Source organism: Astatotilapia calliptera, chromosome 12 (genome assembly GCF_900246225.1).
Source record: "Astatotilapia calliptera chromosome 12, fAstCal1.2, whole genome shotgun sequence".
In the NCBI taxonomy this organism is placed as follows: domain Eukaryota; kingdom Metazoa; phylum Chordata; class Actinopteri; order Cichliformes; family Cichlidae; genus Astatotilapia; species Astatotilapia calliptera.
Window position 1 is genome coordinate 34,101,599 of NC_039313.1, and position 10,127 is coordinate 34,111,725.

At 42.2% G+C, this 10,127-nt stretch overlaps 1 long non-coding RNA gene across 3 annotated transcripts; it reads right to left on the minus strand.

Annotated features, from left to right (window-relative positions):
* Window positions 1-763: 763 nt before the first annotated feature.
* On the minus strand, window positions 764-7,951 carry LOC113034073 (uncharacterized). 3 transcript variants are annotated; one of them, XR_003274116.1, is made up of 4 exons: window positions 7,869-7,951; window positions 6,303-6,355; window positions 6,187-6,218; window positions 764-1,821 (listed from the first exon to the last, which is right to left on the minus strand). It is a non-coding gene; the product is annotated as an uncharacterized LOC113034073 (long non-coding RNA). The 3 variants fall into 3 exon arrangements; XR_003274114.1 differs by lacking the exon at window positions 7,869-7,951 and having other exon boundaries at window positions 6,303-6,712; XR_003274115.1 differs by lacking the exons at window positions 764-1,821; window positions 7,869-7,951 and adding an exon at window positions 1,979-2,054 and having other exon boundaries at window positions 6,303-6,712.
* Window positions 7,952-10,127: the final 2,176 nt, after the last annotated feature.

Here is a 10,127-nt window from a genome sequence, read left to right on the forward strand (position 1 = left end):
CCTGACAAGTATCTGCTGCTATCTCTGTTCTTATATCTAAATAATTCAAATTTAAAAAAAAAAACTGTGGGAAATGAATTCAAACTAACTTTCGGAGAGTTTCTGTCACATTTATTGCTAGCACCTCTTTCACCTCTTGTGGATCAAAGAAAAACATTTCCAAAAATAAAATGCAGGTCACACTTGTGGAGTTTCACTCTGTGATGGGGATCCTAATTGTGTCGATGTGGTCTCATTTGCTTCTAATTTGAATATAGAGGCTTAATTCGTAAACCCATGTGATGTTCTCCGAAAGCCAAGTCTTCTGCACTCTGCATCACCTTTCACATTAATTCATTGGGGAGTGTGTTTGTGTTTGCTCAGTCTCTCGTGGCTGACCGGTACTGTCCATTTCTCATCACTTTTATCTCTGACATCCACTTTGAACACAGCCAGCCAATTAGATCTGGCACAGTTATTAAACAAAAGACCTCGCTTCCACTCTTATCGCAGCATTCCTGTTGAGGATAAATCAGTAGCAGCTTCACTTGTGAACTCTGTGGAAGTTTATTTCCTTTAGGAGTATTTGGCTTCGAAACAAGCTTCTTGTCAGTGTCACACAGTGAGATGAGTTTAAGACACAACAGCCATTTATTCAATGCTGCTTACAATATACCTAAAAGCTGCAGAGGCCGTTTTAGAGGCCTCTGTGGGAGAGGTGCTTACTATGAAGAAGCAGACAAAACCAAGGATGGATAAGAGCAGCGTTTATTAAAATGGTCCTGTGTGAATGTGATAAAGAATAATGTTTTGATAGTAATTCCCTGAGGCACTTCAGACCTGACACCTGACAGTGATTTGATCACATTTCTGAATCTGCTGTGTTTCAAGACAATTTAAGATCTTATTTAAAAGATGTTTGACTAACATTGGATTTTTCTTCCTACTGTGCATTCAGGAATTTGGGGAAAACAAAACAGGCTCAAAAGATTCTGTTTATAAAAGCTGATTATGTCTCAGAGAAACACCCAAGGTGTCCTTTGGCCTGGAAGTTGTGGCTATATAGACATGATCTTCTTCCCAACTTCTCACATATGATCTTTATCCTTAAGCGTCACACTTTTAGCATTCAACATTAATATTTAAACATCAACATGAATTCTTTGGCAACAGACACAGGAAGTAGATCCTCGGATGTGCCTTCTCAATAAGGGAGCAGATGTTTAGCTACCACATTAGGTCCTGGAAGATGATGGCTCCACTAGGCAGGCATGCAGGAAGATGGGAACTGGTGGGGCAGGTATTAACCTGAAGTCCACTAACACTGTTTTGTCACAGTGCTGTTGTCACTGCACCTGGTCACCACGTTGTCAACGTCCCTCCCATAGCCAAATTCATCTCCACCTGAGATGAGCCTGGTGAGTGTGGCGTCATCTGCAAAGTTCTGGAGTTTGACAGACTGGTGTCTAGAGATCCAGCAGTTGGTGTAAAGGGAGAAGAGCAGGGGATAAAGTACAGAGCCCTGAAGGCAACTGATGCTGATGCACTGAAAGTCTGTAACATGCATAGCCAGTCTCACATGCTACTTCCTGTCAGACAGGAAGTCAGTGATCCACCTGCAGATGGAAGCAAGCACATTCACCTAGGAGAGCTTGTCAGGCATCAGAGCTGGGATGACAAGATCATCACTGACTTTGTCATCTGGTGTGAATTCAACCACCTGCATCAGTTGATGTTGGTTGGCTTGACGAGAAAGCCAACACTGATTGCACAGGTGAACACGGTCCGGACATCGAGGTGGTGGACAGATACAGAATCCTGAGCCATCTTCTTAATAATAAACTGGAACAAAAAACAGTCACAACAGTTACAAGAAGGGTCAAAGTCAGCCCAGTCATCTGCTGGACGGGTTGAGGTCTTCTGGGGTGTGCACGACATTGCTAAGGATATTTTATGACACAGTGATAGCTTCCACAGTCTTTTATACAGTTGTCTGCCGGGGAGGTGGCAGCAAGAGCAGAGACCGCAAATGACTTTATAGACTGGCGAAGCCTGGTTCTGTCCTGGCTGGTGCTCTAGATCACATAGAGGAGGAGAAGGATATTAGCCAATCTAACATCCATTATGGACAACATATACAATGAATACAGTTGTTATGAAGTGGGAAACCATCCACAGAAGTCAAACCTGTTCTTGTACAAGCTGCACACATTCGTTTAACCCTATAGAGTTGTGTATTTTATTATGTGAAGTGGCCATTAGCTGTCCTGTGTCCAGTACTGGGGCAGCTGCTGGGTCAAAACCCTCACGCCAAAGGACACACTGGGCATCATCCCAAACAGTGCGTGTGCACAAATCTGAGTAAACCTTCATAATCCAAATGCCTGTTTTGTCAGATGATGTCATTCTTATGAGGGCACACTAATATAATTGTCCTCACACTGAAAGATAAAGTCCACTGAGATCTCTCAGTAATCTTTTGCAGGTTCTCCAGCGTATTAAAAAATAGGTTTTATTTCAGGCAAGAGCTTTTCAGCAAAGTTCACTGAACATTCACAGCAGTAATCGTATCTGAACCCAGACATATGATGTAAGTCTATCCTCTTAGCTTCACTGTCTTGGCGTAGTGTGGCATAGAAAGTCACTCTGTGTGCCGCTAAAACCCTTCACTGATGCTCTTTAATGATAACGTCCTCTCTCCTGATCCTGTCTTACCCTGCGCTCGCTGCCCTTTTCACAGCCTGTTCACCGGCTGGCCCTCGCCACCCAGATGATCTGATCTTACCCATCAGAGGAGCGTGCAAGGCTTGGATATTTGAGAGGGATTAACCTTTCATTAGTAGACCCTACGTCAGATGTCTTTGCATACAAGACACACACACACACACACACTGTGAAACTCGCACACAGCTACGACTCAACTTGCTGCATGAGTGGTGTCAAGATTAAAGAGCAATTACATGCTACTCCACAAATGATAGATTGGAAGTGGAGTCAATGTGATGGTGACCTACTTTGCAGAAAGAGGGAGAAGAGGGAGAGAAGACGGGGGGAGAAGGGAAGAGAGGAGGAGCAGGAAAAGGAAATGAACAGTATTTTTTAAAAATAATGAATTTTGTCTTGACTTTGTGGTCACAGAGGATAAACATGCATGTGTGAAATACACTGTACAATAATTACATGATAATACGATGAGTATAACAGAGAATAAAGAGCTTTGTGGAAAGATGACATTAGTTTCTTTCTTTTTACTGTACACATGGAAGCATGCACTGTGCTGCCTGCCTGCCTGTCCTCAGTTTAGCTTCTCATCTTCTATCTTGTCTATGTCTGTTTGTTAGGTATATGCATGAAGTTTTCACAAGGATCTCACTTCATGCAGAAGCATCTTTGTATCAGGTTTTGCCGCCCCAGGTGAACTGATGCCTTATTGCAAATATTTTTTACATCTTTGTGAGTGGTTTCACATTTTTCACAAGATTCTTGATTACAGACCCTGATTTTACTACAATATTCCCAGTTTACTTTTTCTTTTATTCATTGTATGCACTGATCAGAATATCGCAGTCAGATGCTCTAAGATAAAGTCCACTGGCTCCATAACGCACAAAAACTGTAAGGATGCATGTGCAAGTACACAAGACATCAAAATCCTGTAACATAACGCGGAGAAAAAAGATGGAGCTTCTGCAGTGCAGACTTTCTTTATGACTGGATATGTTTGCTTTGTTTCCTGTGGAACTTGCCAATGAGATACAAAGCACTACACCCATGAGAAAGCTAATTAAACCTCAAATACACTTGCTTAATTATGCTTGCTCTCGGTCAGTCATTTGTTGTGCAAGTGCATGAAATCCATCCACACACACTTTCTAGGCTTAGTGTTGGTTTGTTGCTAAAACCGTTTGTGTGCTTATAATAAATGAGCTGTTGCAGCATGATCTGCCTCAGCCCTGTTTTTGTACACGTACATATATTTGCTGAATTTGTACCGTACAAAATATTGTGGAGACAAGAAAATTGTTACGAGACATTGTGCTTGCTTTATGTCACACAGTGTCACGAACTAGGTTTAATTTCTATACATCATCACTGTATGCAGTTACTGAATTATGACTGATGGAAAAGAGCTGAACACAGTACATGTGGAACACACACGAGCACATGCAATATTATGAAAGCTTTGCCAGCCTACAGGCACAATATTTTCACCCCTTTGTTTGCTAGAGACAGGAAGGAGCACTGCTAATGGGTTTTTGGTTTCTGTGGATTACTGAACAAGTGGTATGACCTTGTTTTTTTCATTTGTACACATCAGCATGCCTTTCATTTCAACAATTAGATATCTCCATATTAATATGCAGGACGAGGAACAAGACGTTTGGTACTAGAAGCCTACAAATGTCCATTTGTTGTCTGCTTGTAGTCCCGATGCTAGGTTTTCTATTATCTAGATTTGTAAAGAAACAACAGGCAAACAGGAAAGCTTAGCCATTTAAAAGCTGATGTGTTGCAGGTGTGAGATGACATGGATGAGTACTCCATCAATAATGTTTGAGTTGTATCCCACAGTGGAAGTCATACTGTTTTATTTGTACTGTTGAATTGTTTCTTTTGGGCGGAATCCAATTCACACTGTCATGACAGATAAGTGGCTGCTGTACACAGAAGGAAAGTCATATGGATCATATGTTACAGAAGGATGTTCAGTTGAGGAGTATCAGTCCAGGTGAGCCATGATCAGGAAGCAGGAATGTTAGTCACAGTGACAGAAATGATCAAAGTTTAGCAGAAAGAAATCTAGCAGAATTAAAAATAGTCTGAGGGACAGGAAGAACTTTTAAAAGTTGCACTGGGGAAAAAGAAAAGCGCTTCATGCACAGATCAATCCATATTCAAATCTGCTATAGGACCCCAGTCATCTACATGCACGCCCTACTAGTCATGAGATACCCATGAGAGCCAGTGATGTTATGGAATATATGGAATATAAGGCTCACATCCAAATTCCAGCAGCTTGGCACTCTATGCATAACAAAATGAGAGCTTTATTAGTGAGTGTCAGAGTCACTGTCCATGGATGAAACAAGGAGCTTCCCTGAATACATCAGGAAGATGGTATCCCAGGACGAACAGCCTCAGACAGAAGAAGAGATGATGAGGAAGAAGAGACACCAATGACAGCTCGAGAAAGTGGCTGAGATTAAAAAAGATTACCAGTAGCTAGAGAAAACTGGCCAGAAGGATAGATCAGGGGCTTTCATCATGGCAGCACAAGAACAGATTCATGAAGGGGGGAGTGTACCACAGCAGACAGGAATCAAGCTATGTCAATGTGCTCTTGGGAAAGTCCAAATGCAAGGTGGGACAGCGAGCAGGCGCAACCATGTGGCGACAGTAGTGTACAGGGCGATCATGGGTTAGAAATCAATCAGTGCAGGTAAGAAGGCAATGCAAAAACCAGAGCTGGCAGCAACAACAGCAAAGAGCCAAGTGAGAAGATAGAAATGTAACAGATGCTGAAGGAACTGCAACAGATGTGGACGTCCACAGTGATCCAACAGGAGCCTCATGGGCTCTGTCTACACTATCTGACACAAAACATTTATTGAAAACATCTATTTCTAGACGCTTTCTTCCGTTCCTTTCTTTCACATCACAGAGCAAAAATCATTAAATCTCCTTTACACAGATCATGAAATGGTCTCTGTGGGATTTTGAAATTTTATCTCATTACGTTTATTTTCTTTCCATATTAATTACTTCCAGCGTATCGAAGGAGGAAGAAGGAAAATAGGGCAAATTTCTCAAGTCTCATTTTCCATTTGGGCGAGCTCTGCAACAGCCAGTGGCTGTAGTGTGCGTTAGCAAAGACTCCTGTGTAATAGGGTTTGAAGTTAAGGCTCATTGCCTCCCCTGTTTCCTTAGTGTGGAACTCCCTGCAGGTCTCCAGTCCAAGTTATACGTTTTAATTTTGCAGAAAACATAAACAAATTGTTGTATAAGCGAATAAAGCAAACTGACGTTTTTTTTAAATGAAAACTTAGAAATAATTGCTGTTGTATGAGATGTTTACAACGCACCTGTTTTCCATTAACTCATCACCTTTTGAAAATAAAAGGCTAGCTGATACTTTCACTCCTTGCTAGATTGTTTTTGCCCTTGTGGTAATGTGGTAATCAGACTCAACTCCAGTGATTATCTTACCTTTAAGCCTTCCTGACCTTGTTCTTGTCCAGCTGAAAAAAGCATAAAAAAACGAACTGTGATTCGAGAAAACTCTGCTGGTTTCCTGGAAACGTACAAATTAACCTTAAACTTACCTGTCTACTCTTCACCTCCTTCATCTTTGGGAATCTTTGTCCACCCCCTCCACCTGTACATCCATAAAGAGTTATGAAAAAAGGACCAGAATCAATTCAAAAACACTTCTCCTCTGCCTTGTAAAAAAAGTTCAAAAGAAAACAATAACGATTCTGAGAGCTTGGTTTTGGTCTTGTGCGTTCTGCTTCTGACTCCTCTCTATCCGATAATTATGAAATGCACTTTTATGGGTTGATGTTGTCTTCGCTTTGGAGCATCCTCCACCTGTACCGTGTCCCACGAAAATTCATCTCAGTCTTCAAGTCACTGCACTGCCACCCCAACTGCTGCATCAAGACGGCCACACCGAACTCTTCGCCATCGAGACTGGTGTCAGGCAAGTCTCACCCTTCATGTATCTAATACAGGGGTGTCGAACTCTACGCCTGTCCTGCAGGTTTTAGATATCACCCTGTTTCAACACACCTGAATCAAATGATTAGTTAATTTCCAGGCTTCTGGAGAACTTCAAGACATGTTGAGGAGGTAATTTAGCCATTTAAATCAGCTGTGTTGGATCACATCTAAAGGCCCTCGAGGCCTGGAGTTCGACACCTGTGATCTAATGGCACTCAACTTCATCATGAAGAAAGCCCCGGTCAAGTCAGATGCAGGCATCAAATTGGACAGGAACAGTCGACTCACCGACCTTGATTTTGCGGATATCCCTGCTGGGCGAGAACGGCCAGAGAAGCGGGAAAAGTCAGACTTCCCATCAGTACTGAGAAATCAAAAACCATGCATGTCGGCGACCAGGCGTATGCCTAAGATCAAGACCGGTGGGCAAGACCTCGAGGTGGTTGAGAGGTTCGCATTACCTCAGCAGCGTCATCGTTTGGGGCAGAGATGCAGACGCCGATGTGAAGAGCCGCACTGGCAAGGCCTCAGTGGTATTCCAACAAATCTTACTTTTTTCATTGATTGTACTTATTTGTATTTTTGTATTTCCTCATATATCTGTACGAGCTGAGTGACGCAAAAAATTCCCCGTTGTGGGATCAATAAAGTCTTATCTTATCTCTTATCTTAAATGTGAAATAGCTGGTCAATCTCGATCAACATCAAGCTTCGTCTGCATGCCTCAATCATCATCCCAATGGCAATGTACGCTTCTGAAACGTGGAAAGTGTCAGCCAGTATTACCAGGAAGGTGGACGTCTTCCATCAACGCTGCCTTCAAAGGATAATGAAGATCTGGTACTTTGATCACGTCACCAATGAAATGGTGCTGCGACAAAGCAACCTTCCTCGCCTCAGCGTGACTATCGCACACTACCACCTTAAACTTGCTGGACACATCATCCACATGAACAACAGCCACAACCCAAAAAGGTATTCTGGCGCCAGACCTTCCTTGACGACCTCAAAGGCATCTGTTGGCATGAAGCCAAAGAGCTCGCTGGAAATCGCGATCGATGGAGAGACCTTGTCGCCCAATAAACTTAATAGCATGGGTGGAAAAGAAAAAGATGTTGTCTTGGAAGTCTGTAGCAATGGAATTAAAATATTATCGTTTACATACTTACATTAGGGAGTTTAAACCCATTCAAAGAGTATAAACATCGTGGACGAGAACAGGCCCAATATCTCCAAGGTGTGCTGCAAAATATTAAAAATATTCACTTGTCTATCATACAGGGTGCCACGATTACGTCGCTATTAAATCGTCCACGACTGATAATAGTCACGCGTCGTTTGAAGCTTTGTAACATCCAAAAGACACAGGAATAAGTAGCAGATTAGAGGTCATAATGGACTGAAAAGAAGATGCAGCACTGCATGGACAAGGATGCCAGCTGCCGTTAAACCCGAAGAAGAGAAGCTGTGTCCATAATTCATAGGCAGCCAGCGCAGTTGTCACAATCGGCAGCTAGTTAGTTTTAATATCTTATTATTCTTTCTGGGTCACAAAATAAACGTTTAACATATTTTCAGGTGAGAATGTAGCTGTGTAAACCTCAAATATCTGCTCAGTTTATCAAGACACCACATATTTTCAAAAGCGCTCCGACGTTTTCGGAGACGTCAGTTACCCACTAGCTCGATAGCTAGCCGGGAGCTAGGCTCACTAGCTAGAGCCGTGAGAACACCGGACTCCCGGCAAATCGTTTTCAAACCCACCGCCATCTTTCACTACTCAGGTTAAATATATATAAGTCACTTAGATAACTTAACAATGTTATTGTTTGGCTTTTTTTAGTATTTTATTTGTTCCTGAGTAAATCTGTTTGGCTGAGATTAAAGTTATAGTTTTCACACAGCTGAATAAAGCTGATTATCAGAAGTGTGAGATGCTCGAGAATATACTCCAGTGTCCTGTTATATTTTAGATAGCAAGGAGCAGACGGCTGAGTTTATTAAACTTCACCGAAACAATCTGCAGATGTCATTAAAATTTAATAAACTATCATCTTGTCTTTATTTTTAGTTAGCACATACCTTAAACACTTCAAGCTGTAAGCTAATGATAGTTATATAAGAGCAGATGCTGCTGGTGCAATAAGCTGTACGTTTTACGTCCAATGGATGCATGATCTGATTAGTCGACTAATCGCAAAAATAATCGGTGACTAGTCGACTATCAAAATAATCGTTTGTGGCAGCCCTAATCATAACAATAAAGAATCTTCCCAAAAATTCCTTGATCCAGATCTATAAATCGGTCCGAGCCCTACCTCTAGTAAGACTGATTTAAATCCATCGCTTCTCGAATCTTCTGCAGTCCTGCTTTAAAAAGGCAAACTGACCCAATCACATAACCTCTTTGGTGGCTGTAATAAGACTGGCACTTCATCAGTAAACAGGCCAGTGCCCAGTGTCACCACCATCACCTCCACGCTGCTGTCAGATTCATCTACAGCCAAAAAGACCATGACTGCAACGATTAATGTAAGCATCGCAATGACAAAAGCCTGCTTGACAAGCTCAAGTGCCACCTGAAGTCCAACGTAATAACCGAGTCATGCCCGTTCTTCCATGAAGCTGGATGCAGGTCAGAGTGATGAGTTCAATTTCTCTGCCGCTCGCCCAGCTCTGATCAAAGGAGCATGCCTTTCTCATCTCAACGCCAAATAATCTCCCACAGCATCTGCCTCAGACTGAGCCATGTTGACACTACACAAGCCAGGTGTAATGGAATTGACCTCCACCACCAATCCGCTGCCATTTCACGGATAGACACATCAATAATGTCCTCTGCACCGAGCCGGTGCTGCACGAACTGTAAACTCAGCAGGCTGTAAATAAAGGCCGGATGCCTGCAGCACCAGCTTTCTTTCAACATGACTTCTTCACTGGTAGAAAGTGCATTTTTGCTTTTTCAGTATCTGGATCAGAGATAAGACTTTGATCTGTTTTAACATTAGTTTTTTTGTTCTCCTTCATTTGGTAGCAGTGATAAACCTGAATGCTAAGGACTGTTCATTGTTTCCTAATGGGATGCTTTTATAGTTTGAAATAAACATTTATGTGAGAAGATCAATACCGCTCTCCACTGTGTGCCTTTGAAAGAAAACTCATTTATTAACTGATCAGCAGTCTTTACTGATTCTGGGACCAAGTCTTTTATTCCATTTCTCACTTTCAGTCTCCGATTAACGGCAGGGATTCATAATCACACCTTGACAGCTCTGACACTTCATATTAGAAAGTGACACGATGAGGAATGAAAGACTCCCACGCTGGCGCCGCCGCTCTGCACCGACACATGACCAGAACATAAATGAGGAGATTAACGACTGGACAGAAATACAGAGCTGCAATTTAGACCGAAGTGAGTCAAAGAA